This window comes from Paramormyrops kingsleyae, chromosome 20, assembly GCF_048594095.1.
Source record: "Paramormyrops kingsleyae isolate MSU_618 chromosome 20, PKINGS_0.4, whole genome shotgun sequence".
In the NCBI taxonomy this organism is placed as follows: domain Eukaryota; kingdom Metazoa; phylum Chordata; class Actinopteri; order Osteoglossiformes; family Mormyridae; genus Paramormyrops; species Paramormyrops kingsleyae.
In genome coordinates this window covers 5325572-5342067 of record NC_132816.1, presented here as the reverse complement: position 1 = coordinate 5342067, position 16496 = coordinate 5325572, and positions in this window count along the sequence as shown.

Below are 16496 nucleotides of genomic sequence, written 5' to 3'. Positions count from 1 at the left end.
TGATGTAATGATCTAAAGCAATGTTATAATCCATCTCCAAAATTTTATTTTTATTTTATTTTCTCCCCATAGCATGGAGAGATAGAAATGGGCACAGACTGTCTGGATGGAGAATACTCGTGAAGAAGAGGGTGTTATTCCATTCAACTGGATCAAGGATACAAATGTGTTTTGGCCAGTGGGAACTAAACTAATGTTAGCTTTTTACACAAGAAGTGTGCTGAGCCTGATGTAGGGAAATGGAGAAAATTTAAGCTAATAAAGATTAAACATTCCTCTGGTAAGTGAAATTCATGTATGTCAAGGCAATGAAGAAGATGTTGAAAAAGTTACTTCCTGCTTTTCAGACAATATGAAACAGTGTGAAGAATATGATGTAACCACAGCAATTGAGAATAGTGATGAAGAGGTTCCAAAGAAACGCCAGGCTAAGCAAAAACTCAGCAGTAATTTTGTATATGACAGCGACATCATAAGTTGTGGTTACAACACAATTAGAAATTTTCAGACATGACTGGTTTCTAAATGTTGACCTATTATCAATTGCTCCAAAATAAAATAAAATAAAAATCTTTCCAAAGGTTTGCCTTTTCAAAATACCCTCAGTATTTAGTTTTTAAACTTTTGTCATGATTATTTTAACGGAGTGATTTTACACTGTATGTACAATATAGAAGAACGTCTTGGAAATCTAACCCCAGAAAGGAGTTGCAATACTCCTTTGCCAGTCCCATAGGTACCGAAGCATCCACCTGGAAAGTCCAGGGCAAAACCCAATGTCTCTACAACTTCTGAGGACCCAATTAACCCATCTCAAAATCCCTGAAATATCTCTGTTAACCCATTTCGGACAGTTTTGGTGCGTTCCATTTGCCCTGGGAACTCGTATTCCGAGTCGGATTCCGAGTTTTGAAGCCGGAAGTGACGACATGCGCGCTCCTGTTTCTCGGAGACAGGGCTGTGGAGTCGGTAGATAAATGCTTCGACTCCGACTCCTCAGTTTCTAAATCTTACGACTCCGACTCCCCGACTCCTCTGTATGTATATACTATGCTAATGTATTTTCTACATCCATTGAAGGAAAGGAAGGCAACATACATGTCATTTCACCACAGAACTACTGGCTAGGAAGCCAACACTCTACTATAATGCCAGATTAAAGACAAACACAATGAAAACAAGGTTTTCACTAGCGCATAGCGGAGCCGACGGAGCTGAGAACACACCAGATGATTTTTCCGGCGTTTGACGCGTGATGACTCGTTGAACGGCCGAAAAATCGGCAGTGCATCTGTAAATGTATGGGGGGCTTTAGGCTAGGTTCACAGTTCCCTGTAACAGTGGAACACGACACAATGGAAAGCGGTGCCGCACCTAACCTGTGCATTACATCCCATATAGTGACGCATACAGTCAATGAAAAGCATGCTTCATGGTTACTTGACATGTTCGTTTTGTGGTAACATTATGCACTGCATGCATTGGGCTTTATTCTTACAGCAGAGAAGTAGTTCATTATGACTGTTTGTGAATTGGGACATTTCAACTTACTTTTTTAATTCCCATTTAAATTTAGTAGGAGTCAGAGTCGGTTAACTTTTTGCCGACTCCGACTCCAGGTACCCAAAATTGTCTCCGACTCCTCGACTCCGACTCCACAGCCCTGCTCGGAGATCCGAGAAATATCTCGGAGCAGCACAGAGGATCCCGAGTTCAGAATCCGAGATGGCTGCGCCTTTTATCAACAGCAGGGAAAGTTGTAGCTTTATATTGTTTAAGCACTACTTCTCATTTGTGGCTCATTAAATCGATCGCACACACTATACCATCCAATTTATCTGTGGACGTGTTGCTACGTAGTTTTATACGTAAGGCACCGCACGTAATGTGTTATCAACTGATATTGCTAACAATGGCAATTAACCGGGCTACAATTGGATTTCATGATTAGTCGGATTATTTGTCAGATTTACGGTAGTTTGGGCTAATTGCAAGTGAACGAAGATAAAGACCATTTAAACTGAGGTACCTTAAATACGACAAGTTGTCCGGATAAGCAAAAAATCTTGCTTTTTTTCAGTGGCAGATGGAATGCATCCGACTCGTGTTCAAGATGTTCAATAAACATGTTAAGTGCATACAGTATATATTAAATTTTTTCTTGAGTCTGTTTGCTCATGCAAAATGAAATGCGATTAATATAGATTAAAAATGAATATTTATTTGTGATTAATCGAAATTAATCCACAGCAACCCTGTGATTAATCTGATAAAAAAATTTTAATCGTTTGACAGCACTAATTCTAACTACTTAAAGTCAAACATTAACTCTTTCATTGTCGCCGCCTAGTGGTTCGGACGCATACGTCCAAATTTTCAATAACAAAAAAAAATGACGTTCAATAAAAGAAACAAATGTATCAAATCAACCAAAAACGGCTTGTTACACTACAAAAAACCTTTCAGATAATATCTGTAGAAAGTTGCGCAATTTTTGTGCCATGGTTTTTTTGTAACAAGTAAAAATAAAATGACCATGGTAGCCATCTTTAAACGGGTCGAGTGTCAGGAAGTAAAATATAAGTGTTAATAAAATGAAAACTAAGCACTTCAAACTATTTCTTTCACGGCCAATAATTCATAAACCGTCACAGTATTAAGACAAAACACGCATTTTTCCATAAATATGACTGTAATGCTCTGAAATAGCTTGCTCACTCATCGCGGAAAAATGTCAGTCGGCATTCTGTACATTCGTGCAATGTTTATTATCTTCGGAGTTTTAGAAGAAAACCAATGAATAAAATGACAAAGTTACCCTCGTTTGAAAGCTTGATCTCTTATGTACATAAATCAATCACTGTAATCCTTCATTGTCAAGTATTTTTTCAGATATATGCTCTGCTTCCCTGCTAGCACATTATTTTTTACGCACTGAACCTTTGCCCATGGTTATGTTTCACCATAATAAACTTTTTACATGAACATCAAATTACAGTGTCATTTGCTTCATCCAATAGAGGTGTGTCTAAGGTTTGCAAAATGGTATGGGATGTGCTGATTGGGCATTGTTTTTCGCGCTGGGGACATGAATGCGCAACTTATTATCTGCAGGTGCAGTATTTGTGGGAGTGTCTCGATTACGCATTACGCACGTAGTCTCCGTGAGTTTACCCAGTTATTTTCGGACAACAACTTTTTTGACTGAAGAAAAATGGCTCGGATGACTTTCACTGTTGAGAAAGCACAGAAGATGATTTTGAAGAGTGGTTCGGGGGAAGAAAGTGTCGCTTTTATCCATTGATTCGATGGAGGAGGACGCTTTTTTGCGCGGAGAGGATGCAACGCTCGACATAAGTACATTTATTTACAGTTTACTCTTTTATTCTATAGATTTTTATAATTCCGTGATTCAGTAAATTACAATTAACATTTGCTTTGGTAACACTTGTATTGTGGTACATTGGGAAAAGTTCCGCATCGCCTTTGTCAAGCTTTGAAGTGTGCAAAGTAATGCAGCGCTTTTGGCTTTCACTTGGGCAAAGTTACGCGGGGCTTTGTTTGGGCAAAGTTATGCGGGGCACTTGTCGGCCTTGTTTGAGCAAAGTTATGTACAGTACTTGTCGGCTTTGTTTGGGCAACATTATGTACGGTACTTGTCGGCTTTGTTTGGGCAAAGTTATGCGGGGCACTTGTCAGCTTTGTTTGGGCAAAGTTATGCAGGGCACTTGTCGGGCTTTGTTTGGGCAAAGTTATGCGGGGCACTTGTCGGGCTTTGTTTGGGCACAGTTATGCGGGGCACTTGTCGGGCTTTGTTTGGGCACAGTTATGCAGGGTTAGGGTTAGAAACAAAATGTTTCTTATGACCCATAAGTGGTAATGCATTTAGAAAGAAAGACGCTATCCCAAAACACTGCTAGTTACACTGCGGCCATTTTGGATAGGTTTTGGATAGGTTTGGCACAAGTCGTGTGAATAAAATATAGATTTTCCTACAAATGTGTGGTGATTTTGTGTGACAAAATGTTACTTATGACCCATAAGTGGTAATGCATTTAGAAAGAAAGACGCTACCCCAAAAAACACTGCTAGTTACACTGTGGCCAGTTTGGATAGGTTTTGGATAGGTTTTGGATAAGTTTGGCACAAGTCGTGTGAATAAAATATAGATTTTCCTACAAATGTGTGGTGATGATGTGTGACAAATTGTTACTTATGACCTATAAGTGGTAATGCATTTAGAAAGAAAGTTGCTACCCCAAAAAACACTGCTAGTTACACTATTGCCATTTTGGATAAGTTTCAGATTAGTTTAGGTTAGGTTTTGGATAGGAAAGGCTCCCAGTTGCACCATTTGCTCTTTCCTCCGTAAAACCTGTTGGGCTGCATCAAATGATATGAAATTGGGCACACATGTAGAAAACAAGTTTGGGAACCAGATTTTTAAAATTGGACCTATTCCATCATGTAGTTTTTGAAATATTTACAAAAATCCAAGACACAAAGACAGGTTTTTGTATTTTTCCAGCTGTTTTTGTTATATTCGCATGTCCATAAATTATACACAGGTTATTCATTTCGTTATTGAACTTCCTACAATCAATTGTAAAGGGGTCAACTCTGATTTTAGGTATCAGGCATGTGTCTGTGACTTTTATATCTGAAGTTATAAGGTAATTATTCCAAAGAGGGAAGAAATGCCCCCCCATGCAAGGGGCCCCTGGTGCCCTCCATAGAGTTAATACAATAATTCTGATTAATTCATCTGACCTTATAGATCAAAGTGTGAATACCACATTTAGACAATTTATTTCCTTTTGTTAGTCATGTGAAATTGGTGTTTAAAGACTGCTAAGTTTGTGATGTTGATTAAAATATTTATTTTCTTCTAGATTCTTAACCAATACACTTATGTGTAAATTTAACATGAAGGGATCGAGGGGGGAGAAAGCATATTTTCAGAAGACAGCTCTTTGTAAATTAATAATTGGTGAGTGATTGAACAGTAACTTAAGTTATTGTGTCTTTTTTATCAAATGTTTGTAATTGATGAATTGAAGTCCACACATCTGAATTTGCTAACACTTCTGAATGTTCTTTGTCACTTGATTCACAGACAGTGTGGTAAAGAGCCCATGGGGTTACAGAAGTCTTTGTTTACAGCTTCATTGCCAACAGACTAAGAAATGTACCAAAGCGTCAAGGAAGACCGGATATGCTTTAATTATTATTGTAGCAAGTGCTATGGTTTGATTTAGACAGTTACCTAACTGGTCACGAATGTTTCATTTATTTTTTAGTGCCAAATATTGTGGCATGTGTTAGTATTATGCACTACACCCAATTTTAATGTGCATCCTATTTAGTCTGTTTTGAAGTATATCTAAATAAATACATTTCAATTGAACATTTCTGTGAATTATGTCTTTTTATGTTTGCTTTACGGAGGATGTCGTAGATATTGTAAACTTTGCTGAATTTATTTTGAACACAATACGTACATTCCACGTGCCAACATCCACGTGAACTGAACTTGCCTTTTACGCGTAATTAACCTGTCTTTTCCACATGCTGTTCCAACATGTATTCCACGTTTTTGTGGCCACTGGGTTTGTAGAATTTATGTTGAACACAATACATATATTCCACATATCAAAATCCACATTAAAAAATACTTGCCTTTTATGTGTAATTAACCTGTCTTTTCCACATGCTGTTTCCACATGTATTCCATATGTTTTTGCTCACTGGATAGTTTAAAGGCTCCACCTGTGACTTAACTAGACTAGACCTTTCGCAACTGACATTTTAGCTTACCGTAAGGCCCTTTTTGTCCAAAAAGTTCCAAGAACTATGGATCCAGATGATCTAAACTCAGGAAGTAAACTAGGAGCTAAAAGTTTCTTTTACGCATTCCTGTTTCTGGAATCTGAAGAAGTAGACTAGGCAAATTACAAAAAAGTTTTTACAAATGAGGAAAAACACTGATTCACCATGTTATTTATAAATTATTTCTCTCATGGCTGTTCTCTAGCTAAATCAACTGCAGTACTCTCTGGAACTAGTTTATAATACCTGACATGATGAAGACAACTCAGTGTGTCCCCATGTTAAGATATTTTTTGTAAATCAATTCCCAAAGTGGTATTACATTGCAGTTTTAAGTACTATACAACAGAATAATTTAACTAACCCACAACGTTCAAATTGCTTGTCCTGCTATCCACGACACAGACACCAAAATCCAGGCAACCAAGTTCATTGGGAAAAGCACAGAGAGTAGTCAGTAGCCGAGTCCGAGTCATAGCCAATATCCGTCCGAGAGGTGCACCAAAAGCCGGGGGTTCGTCCACAATCGTCGTCGGGTGAAGGGATGCCAGGGGTTGGTAAGCCAGGAGGTCAATCCGGAGACATGGACGGTACACACAGGTAAGGACACAGGGAAAGTCACGGGAGGGGCAGACGGGCAGGAGGACTGGCAGGAGCCGCGGGAGGTTCGGGAAGGGCCAGGAAGACAGAACGTAACTGGGGAGACAAAACGAAGTTAGACCGTTCAGTAAGTGCATCGCAACAATACCTCGCACTGTGCTGTTGTCAGTGCGGCCGCGTGGCCGAGGGGCCGGACGGCCCAGGTGGGCCCTGTGGAATTGAGCGATGAGGGAGGGATCCAGAACGTCCTTAGCAGGGATCCAGCTCTGCTCATCAGGGCCAAAACCCTCCCAGTCCACGAGATACTGTAGTTGGCCCCGCTGGCGACGAGAATCCAACAGTTCACGGACAGCGTAAACGTCTTCCCCTTGAATGGGAAGGGGAGCTGGGACATCCAGGGGCCCACCGAGGGGATGGGCAAGATTATAACGCATGGGTTTGAGTAGGGACACATGAAAAGTGGGATTAATCCTATACACACGAGGGAGTTGCAGGTGATAGGTCACTGATCCCACTCATCTAGTCACCCGGAAAGGTCCGATGAACTTGGGACCCAGTTTGCGTCCTACGGGGAGACGGAGATTCTTGGTAGCCAACCATACCCTGTCACCTTCCTTGAACTGGGGTGATACCAGTCCTCGAGGGCGGGAACATCTGTGGAAGGGGGGACTCCAAGGGAACAAGGGGGGCTGGAAGCCGAGAACACGCTGAAAAGGGGTTAGACTGGTCACTGCGTGGGGTATTGAGTTGAAGGCATACTCTGCCCATGGGAGGAAGCACGACCATTCGTGGGAGTTGGAGTTACACATAATCCTAAGCATTTTCCCTACCTCTTGGTTGGTCCTCTCCGTTTGGCCATTAGTCTGGGGATGGTAGGCTGAGGAGAGACTGAGTGAGATGCTCAATCGCGAACACATACCCCTGAAGGCACGGGAGGTAAACTGGGGTCCTCTGTCCGATACTATGTCTTCTGGGAGCCCGTTGTACCAAAAGACTCCTTGTAACAGCAAGTCAACCAACTCGAAGGACGTCGGTAACTTTGGTAAGGGAAATAGCCAGCACATCTTAGAAAAGCGGTCAACTAAGGTGAGGATGGAGGTGTTCCCCTTCAAGGGGGGTAAATCGGTGATGAAGTCCATCGCGACATGGGACCAAGGGCGATTGGGCACCGGGAGGGGTTGGAGGAGCCCCGTGGGTGGACCCATGAGGGTTTTATGTTGTGTGCAGAGGGAACATGAGAGGACATACCTTTCTGTCTCTTTTTTCCACCACAGCCACCAATCGTGCTTCTCTAGAATGCGAATGGTGGCTTTCACCCCGGGATGTCCAGACCCTAGCGAAGTGTGTACCCATTGAAGCGCCTCATTTCGCAGCTGGGAGGGAACAAAAGTTTTCTCAGGAGGACATTCAGGAGGAGGCGGCGCCTTCTGGTTCCACTCCAGCAGACGTTGTTCCAAATCCCAGGTCACGGGGCTCAGAAAGCAGGAGGGAGGTAAAATAGGGGAGACGGGTTCACAGATACTGTCCAAGGGAAATTGACGTGAGAGGGCATCCGCCTTGGCATTCTTGGATCCCGGGAGGTAGGTGACCTTAAAGTCAAAACGGGTAAAAAACAGAGCCTGGCGTGCGTTGAGACGTTTAGCTTCCCGGAGATATTGCAAGTTGCGGTGATCTGCAAGTACTTGGAAGGGGTGTAGTGCCCCTTCCAGCCATTGTCTCCATTCTTATAATGCCCTTTTGATTGCTAACAATTCACAATTCCCAATGTCGTTATTCCATTCTGCTGCGGTTAGTTTACGGCACAGGAAGGCACATGGATGGGTCTTACCGATGAGAGGGTCCTTTTGGGCCAGGACTGCCCCGATGCCTGTCCCTGAGGCATCCACTTCCACCAGGAACGGGAGTTGGGGGTCGGGCTGTCTCAGGATTGGAGCAGAGCAGAACCGTTGCTTCAGAGTCTCGAAGGCGAGAAGTGCTTCTGGTGTCCATTTCAGTCTTCTTTCTCCGCGTTTAATCAGATCTGTGCATGGGGCGGCTACGGTACTGAAGTTCTGAATAAACCTCCTATAAAAATTGCGAAGCCCAAGAACCGTTGAAGGGCCTTGACTGTCATAGGCTGAGGCCAATCTCGTACGGCGGCGACCTTGTCCTGGTCCATAGCCATACCCCCAGGGGAGATTACATACCCGAGGAACTTCACAGTGTGATGATGGAACTCGCATTTCTCACCTTTTACGTAGAGCCGATTCTGTCTAAGTCACTGGAGTACCTGTCGGACATGCTAGATATGCTGTTCCTCTGTGTCAGAATAAATCAGAATATCATCAATATAGGCAATGACAAACATGTGCAGCATGTCCCCCAATATGTCATTAATAAAGGATTGAAAGACCGAGGGGGTATTAGAGAGCCCATAAGGCATCACAAGATACTCGTATTGCCCAGTAGTAGTGATGAATGAGGTTTTCCACTCGTCATCCTCCTTTATTCTGATTAGATTATACGCACGCCGTAAATCCAACCTGGTAAAAATACGAGTAGAACTAAGTTGCTCTAAGGCTGAGGGGATTAATGGAAGGGGCTCTTCTTCTTTGTGTAATCTTGTTTAGGGCTCGATAGTCTATACAAGGCCTAAGTCCGCCGTCCTTTTTAGCCACAAAAAAGAACCCGGATGCAAAAGGGGACGTGGAGGAACGTATGATTCCCTGTTTTAGGGATTCGTGTATATATGTTTTCATGGCCTCTTCTTCTGGGCGAGACAGAAAGAAAAGACGTCCTCGGGGAGGCACAGCATTCTCAACGAGGTCGATCGCACAGTCGGAGAGGCGATGAAGCGGGAGACCGTAAGCTTGGGCTTTACTGAACACATCACTAAAATCGCGATAAATTTCCGGAATACCTGACAGATCCTCGGGGCAAGGGCTCTCGATGGAGGAGACTCGACAGGGTATGCTTAAACATCCCATAAAGCAGTCCGATGACCAGGCCTGGATCTCCCCGCTTCTCCAATCTATTTTGGGATTGTGGCGGTGTAACCAAGGGGATCCAAGAATGTCTTTATCTCGAATGAAGCACAATTAATCAGATAGTTTCAGTGTGCAGGACTCCCGATTTCAGGGTCAGGGGTACAGTTTGATGGGTCACCAGACCAGAAGAGAGGGGTTTATCGTCTACACCCCTTACTACAAATGGCTGAGACATCTCTTCTAGGGGAATTTGATGTGACCGTGCAAACTCAGCGTCTACAAAATTTCCAGCGGCACCCGAATCTAGCAAGCCTACCCCCTTAACAGTATTCGTTTCCCAACACAGTGTGATCGGTACTACTAACTGTGTTTTAGTCAGTTTTAATCAGGAGGAATTAATGTCCTTACCTGAGTCTCCTGCGGGGCTCCGTGGGGTTCTTTTAGGGCACAGGCGCATGAAATGCCCCGCTTCTCTGCAATAAATACACAAACCTCTGCTCCGCTGTCTTTCACGCTCTTCCGGGGTGAGCGGCGCACATCCTAACACCATAGATTCCGGTTCGCCCTGACGTGATGACGGAGCTGCCACTATAGGCTCCACCTGGGCAGTTGTGCGTCTCTGCTCCAAGAGAATGGTATCCAGAGTAATAAACAGCCATACATATTCTCCAAAGGTACGGGTCGCTCTGCGACAATCTAATTCAGCCCAGAGTTCAGGGCGAAGAGTGCGCCGGTATATTGTCTGTAGACAGTCCGTGGTCCAATCAAGGCCAGCGGCTATGGTCCTGAATTCCAGGAAGAAATCAGCCGCCTAACGGTTTCCCTGCCGCAGGTCTAACAGCTGATTGCCGCGGTTCCGTCCTACTGCGGGATGATCGAAAACCTCCTTGAATGCCCGTTGGACTGAAGCAATACACTGCCTTCTGATCATAAAGCGGTGGCCCAGGTAAGTGCTATTCCCCCAAGAAGAGACATCACAAAGTGAACTTGGTCTTGATCAGAGGCGAACAGGTCAGGGTGATGTTCAATGTACAATCCACATTGCATTAAAAAGGCTTTGCAATGGTCAGGATTCCCATCTAACCTGTTCGGGAGAGCCACGGGCATGGGGGGTCGAGGTGGTGTTGTCGGGAGAGGGATCGTTGATGCTCCGGTGAGTTGTAGTTGCCGCACCGTGTCTGTCAGACGGGAGATCATTTCTTGGGCTTGCTGGAGCTGATCCTGCACCTCCTGGTCCATGTTGAAGGCGAGGTATTCTGTCCTGCTATCCACGACACGCACACCGAAATCCAGGCAACTAGGTTTATTGGGAAAAGCACAGAGAGTAGTCAGTAGCCGAGTCCGAATCATAGCCAATATCCGTCCGAGAGGTGCATCAAAAGCCGGGGGTTCGTCCACAATCGTCGTCGGGTGAAGGGATGCCAAGGGTTGGTAAGCCAGGAGGTCAATCCGGAGATGTGGACAGTACACACAGGTAAGGACACAGGGAAAGTCACGGGAGGGGCGGATGGGCAGGAGAACTGGCAGGAGACGCGGGAGGTTCAGGAAGAGTCAGGAAGACAGAACGTAACTGGGGAGACAAAACGAAGTTGGACCGCTCAGTAAGTGCATCGCAACAATACCTCGCACAGTGCTGTTGTCAGTGTGAGGTTTAAATATCTTTTGTCGGCGCAGGATAGGGAGACACACGCCACCAACAAATATATTTTAAATGGGGATCTCTATTATCTACAAGACCACTAAGAGGGTCTAGTCGGTTTCCTTCACAATGTGTAACAAAATAAAAGTATACAGAAAAGGAACAGAAATAACATACACAATGTAATTTGGTTTTGATCTGGCAAAACCGTATTTCTCCCTTTACAGTCCGGAAATATCAAACAAATATTCAAATAAATAACACACTCGAGGTGCAAAATAAAAATACTCTATATGCTCTTAAAATAGTACCAAATGAATGGCAGTGGTGACACTAGGAGGACAAAACACAAAACATAAGCACCGGACACGATACATTTCCGATGTCTACATTTACATTAGACATCGGAAATACTTACAATTTAGTTACCCCCGTAACTAACTTTCGTAGGTTCTCAATCCTATGGATGACTCAGAACTAAATGAAATAAAATAATTAAATGAAATAAAATAATTTATAAATCCGCTAATATCGCCCATCTAGACCACCCGCCATTACCATGCACAGTGTTCGACCCACCAAACGAAGATAATCTTTCGTGACAGAAGGTACTACTATGCATTAACAGCCCCTTACTCTGGACACTTTCCTTCGATGAAGGAAATCCATTGATCTATTTCCATACAGCTCTACAACTTTTACAACTTATTTTATGTCTGCGTTGCTGTACTTACAACAAAAGTAATCTGCAGCTACTCAGCGCCCAACAGCCGCTCCGACTAACTCCAGGTTTTTTTAGTCACGTACGCACAGCAATCCCAATGAGCTTTGCAAAGCTCATTCGCGTGCAACAAAGTGACGTCACTGTAGTCCTTCTCTCCCAAAGGAACATACGCCTGAAACACCACACAACTATTTAAATGTGTTCATCCCATCAGACATGACCTGACTACATATCGTTGGTTCAATTGCCAGTGGGAAACGCTTGTTGCGCCGTGGGCGTGACATAGCTACTGAAAGCTCTGATACAAAATATTACAACTACATTAGAAATACTTATCATAAGTGGTTGCATGACGAGGTGTAGAAATTATGTATGGTCTATGGAAACTCGTAACACATGATAATGTTACTTTGCCGTATGGAGATGCCGAAGCTAGACTTGTAGTCAAGACTGCCTAAACCAAGACCAAGACCAGAGGGTATCAAGACCAAGACCGAAAAAAAAGACTCCCTTAATTTAACTTTTGTGTGCTGTTGAGGACTGACATGACAGGTACTGACTGGTCCCAAAGTCATCTGACAAAACAGCTAACACCTCCAACAATTGTCTAAAGAATGGGAAATATGTAACTGATTTGAATTATACTGAATTTGTAGATGAAATTGTAACATCAAATTGAAGATACACAATTATAAACTTAAAATTGCATCATGTCCCATTGTAGTAGTACTAGCCAAATTGACACTGTATGATACCAACTTCCCTGAAATGGATTAGGCCTGTTAAGTCAACACGTGATATGCAGATGTTATTTAAAAGTCAATGGTCACATTTATTTAGTCAAACAACACAATTTTAAGCAAAATACTGTAATCAAACAATATAAAGACATGCGCACATGTCACATGAATCAAATGCAAACTATATACTATATACTGTACCAATACAAACTGCACATCAAATTGTGCATTAATAAGAATAAGGACAAGTGCTTAAAAGATTCTGACATCTTGATGTCTGCAGTGGCATGTGATTACACATTTAACTAACGTTTAACTAGCGCTATACTTATTTTACGCAAATAAAGCATATTTTCATTGGATGCGCGCCAATGTCTGAATCACAACAAAATGCATGTATATCATTGATTGTGTCACGACCGGTGGTGCAGGTGAGCGAGCAAGGAGACAGAATTGGGGACTACAGACTTAGACACGGACTAAGTACTAGAGACAGGCTACGGAGAACGAATCACAGGTGAGAACAATCAGGGAATCACACGAGGTAATGAGGTGGGCGTGGCACACATCGGGATCATGACAGATTGGTTGCATTTGAAGGGTGTGAAAGGCAAAATAATAATAATGTTGCATTATTGAACGTTATGTTGTGTGTCATGGATACTTTTCGCTCCAAATCTCCCGACCACTATGTTGATCTGTGACAGCAAGACCAAGACAAGACCGAGTGATCCGAGACCAAGACAAGACCATGACCAAAGACCGTCGAGACTGTAACAAGACCACGTAAAAGTGGACCAAGACCGGTCTCGAGACATCCAACTCTAGCTGAAGCTAATGCCTGCCTTAGCATCCCAATAACGTGTGTCGCTGCATTCAGTAACTGTATCTGTTTTATATCGATGGGAAATAGGCAAGGGGGCAATGAGAATCAGTGAAATTATACTTATAACATAGATAAACCATACTTCATCTGCCAATAGCATTCGCTGTCAGAAACGGTATGACTCCGCCCCCAAACTGTCAAAACCTCCCCCCGGCAGAACGTGAGCACAGAAATTTCCCTCGATCACAGAGTGCAGCCGAAGGAAATGTGCTTTGCACGCGAGCATGACCATGACGTTGGGAGGAAGAAAAAACAGAGAATGTGATATTATGATGAACACACACGCAGCTCTTCGTCCTATGCTCTTGAGTTTCACTTTTGCGCTCGCCAGTGGCATATTTACTTATGTGAGTTTTGACTTTGATGCGATGCCATAGGCGTGGCACACGGGAGGATCTGACGAGTAGATCATGACACTTCGAAAGGGAATAAACTTTGCGAATGGGATTCACATCTTGTAAAGGTACAGTATAGTATGTACATAAAAAGGAATGCAGATGTGCGAAAAAATCGCACATGCAAATAAGCTCGGTTCCATTGAAATTTTCACGGATCTGTAAATTCACGATTCACAAATTGTGAATGCACGAGGGCTTACTGTATACAATCCTATACATGTCTTCTGCCCTCTGGTGGATGACTTATGCACTGCAGGTGGCAAAGGTTTTTTTTTTCAAGAATCCAGTCCATGGCTGCATGCATGTTGTAATTGGCAGGGTTTTCAATGGATAAGATCTGGAACAGTTACAGTAAGCACAATGTAGCCAAAATTTATTTTATTTCAAAATGAGCCTTTATTATTGTGAAACAACTCATAATAATGTAATATATCATGAAATATTTTATAGAAAACCGCTGGTGAAAATGTGTATCAAATATGAAACTACGGGTTCAATTCAAGTGACCTGGAGCAGTTAGGGGAGGAAGATGATGGCAGTAGTGAAGAATGAATTCCTAAGGGAGTGGCTAATACAGAGGGATCAGATAGCAGTGATGAAGATATGAGAGATGACAGTGTAGAAGAATCAGACACACCAGTACAGTCAAAGCAAAGCACGACAGAGCAGTCAGCAAAGGGCAAAGTGAAAAAGAAAGAGTACAGGTGGAGAAAAGTACCATTTGAACCTCCAAATGTTGAGCTTTATGAATATGTTGAGGATGTCTCTGTAGATAGCTCAGAATAGACACCATACATGTATTTTAAGCAGTGTATTACTGATGAAATGATTCAGGAGACTGCAGAACAAACTTGTACAGTGTACAGAAACTGGGAAAGTCAGTAAACACGACACCCAAAGAAACTGAGTAGGATCTTGGCATGTGCATGCACACGGGGTTGGTACAGATGCCCAATGTACGAGCCTATTGGGAGGCGGAGATATGGTACCCCACAATGTGTCTCAGGAACAATTTATGAAATTGCTGACAGTGATTCATTTGCAGGACATCCTCAGTGTGTCTGATGACCAGAGGAAAGACAAACTGTGGAAAGTCAGGCCGTGGTTAGCAAAATTGCAACAACAGTTTCTTTTCATACCTCCTGAAGAATTTTATGCCATGCGGTGGATGAAGTAATGGTGCCATTCAAAGACAAGTCTCACCTACGTGTTTACATGCCATCAAAACATTACAAATAGGGGGTTCAAGAAGTGGGCACGTGCTGGGCAAAGTGGGTTCCTGTATGATTTTGCTGTCTTCTAAGGTGCAGAAAAACCTGATGTCGGTGTTTCCGAGGATGTTGTCCTGAAAATGACCAGCAGGACAAAATCACAAGGCTTTTGCTGACAACTAATTTACATCAGTGCCTCTGGTGGAACACCTGAAAGAACTGGGGAATCTACTACTTAGACACAGTTTGAATGAACAGGGTGTAGATCTGCAGTATGATAGATGAAAATGATTTGAAGAAAAAAGGAAGAGGGTCATGGGATTTCAGAGTGAATCAGGAAAACACAATCATTGTGAGATGGTATGACAACAAGGCTGTGAATCTACTCTCTTCAATTTGAGTTGAACCAGTGACAAATGTGAAACGCTGGGATCAAAAATCCAAAAAGCACATGATGGTGCCAAGACCTGCTATTGTGGAGACATACAACAAATTTATGGGAGCTGTTGTCCTCCTTGACATGTCTGCACTTTACAAGTTTTGCTTTAGACCCCAAAGGTGGTATCTATACATTTGGTGACACACTGTCACTGTGGCTGTCATCAATGCATGGAATCTTTACAGAAGGGACAAAAGTCAACCTTTGTCTAAACAAAGATAGAAATTGCTCTTTGGCCTTCCATGAAAAGTAAACATGAGAAATCACCCCAATCAAAAGATGAAGCACTGCCATGCCTCTAGATGTGAGACAGGATGGCCACTGACCATTTACTAACAAAGGAAACAAGACAGCGATACAAGCACTGCCCAGGAAGACAGAAACTGCATTTTGGGCTTCCTTAAAAAGAATGAATTTTGTCAAAGTGTTGGAAAGTAGTTATAAAATTTGCTAAATGCTGTAAAACATGTTTAAGTATGCCAAGTGTTTTCTAAAGGCACACAAAATGTATTTTTTTGGTTGACAAAATATGATCAGTACATGACCAGAAATTCCTGGTGTGTCAAGTATGATACAAAAAATAAATGGTATATCCAGGTCATGTTTTTTGGTGCAGAGTGCAGTGTGCCAGCATGGAAGAGTGTAGGACATATAGAAGGTTGTCAGTGGTGCATGTCTTGCTCATCCTTACTATTCCTGTTTTGAGTTTGCCCTCCCCTGACCATGGAAGACACTGACTGTGTGACAGACCATCACCTCAGGCCTTGGACTAGAGGAGTATTTTCTGCATTTTTTGCTGCTGAGTTGATGTTTTTTAGGTGTTGAAGCATAAGTCCAGTCCAAAGGGGTGCAGTACTTATGTTCTGCCGCAAAATGTTTGCATACGATATGATGATACTGTCCTGCCCCGATCGTCCCCTCCTTCTGTGTGCCACGCCCCCTCATTAACCCCATGTGGATTCCCCGTATTTACCAGCTGTTCCTGATCATTGTCATTAGTCCGATGTATTTAAGTCTGTGTTATGTTTGTTTTCCCCAGTCCGGTCATTAACGTCTAATGTCTG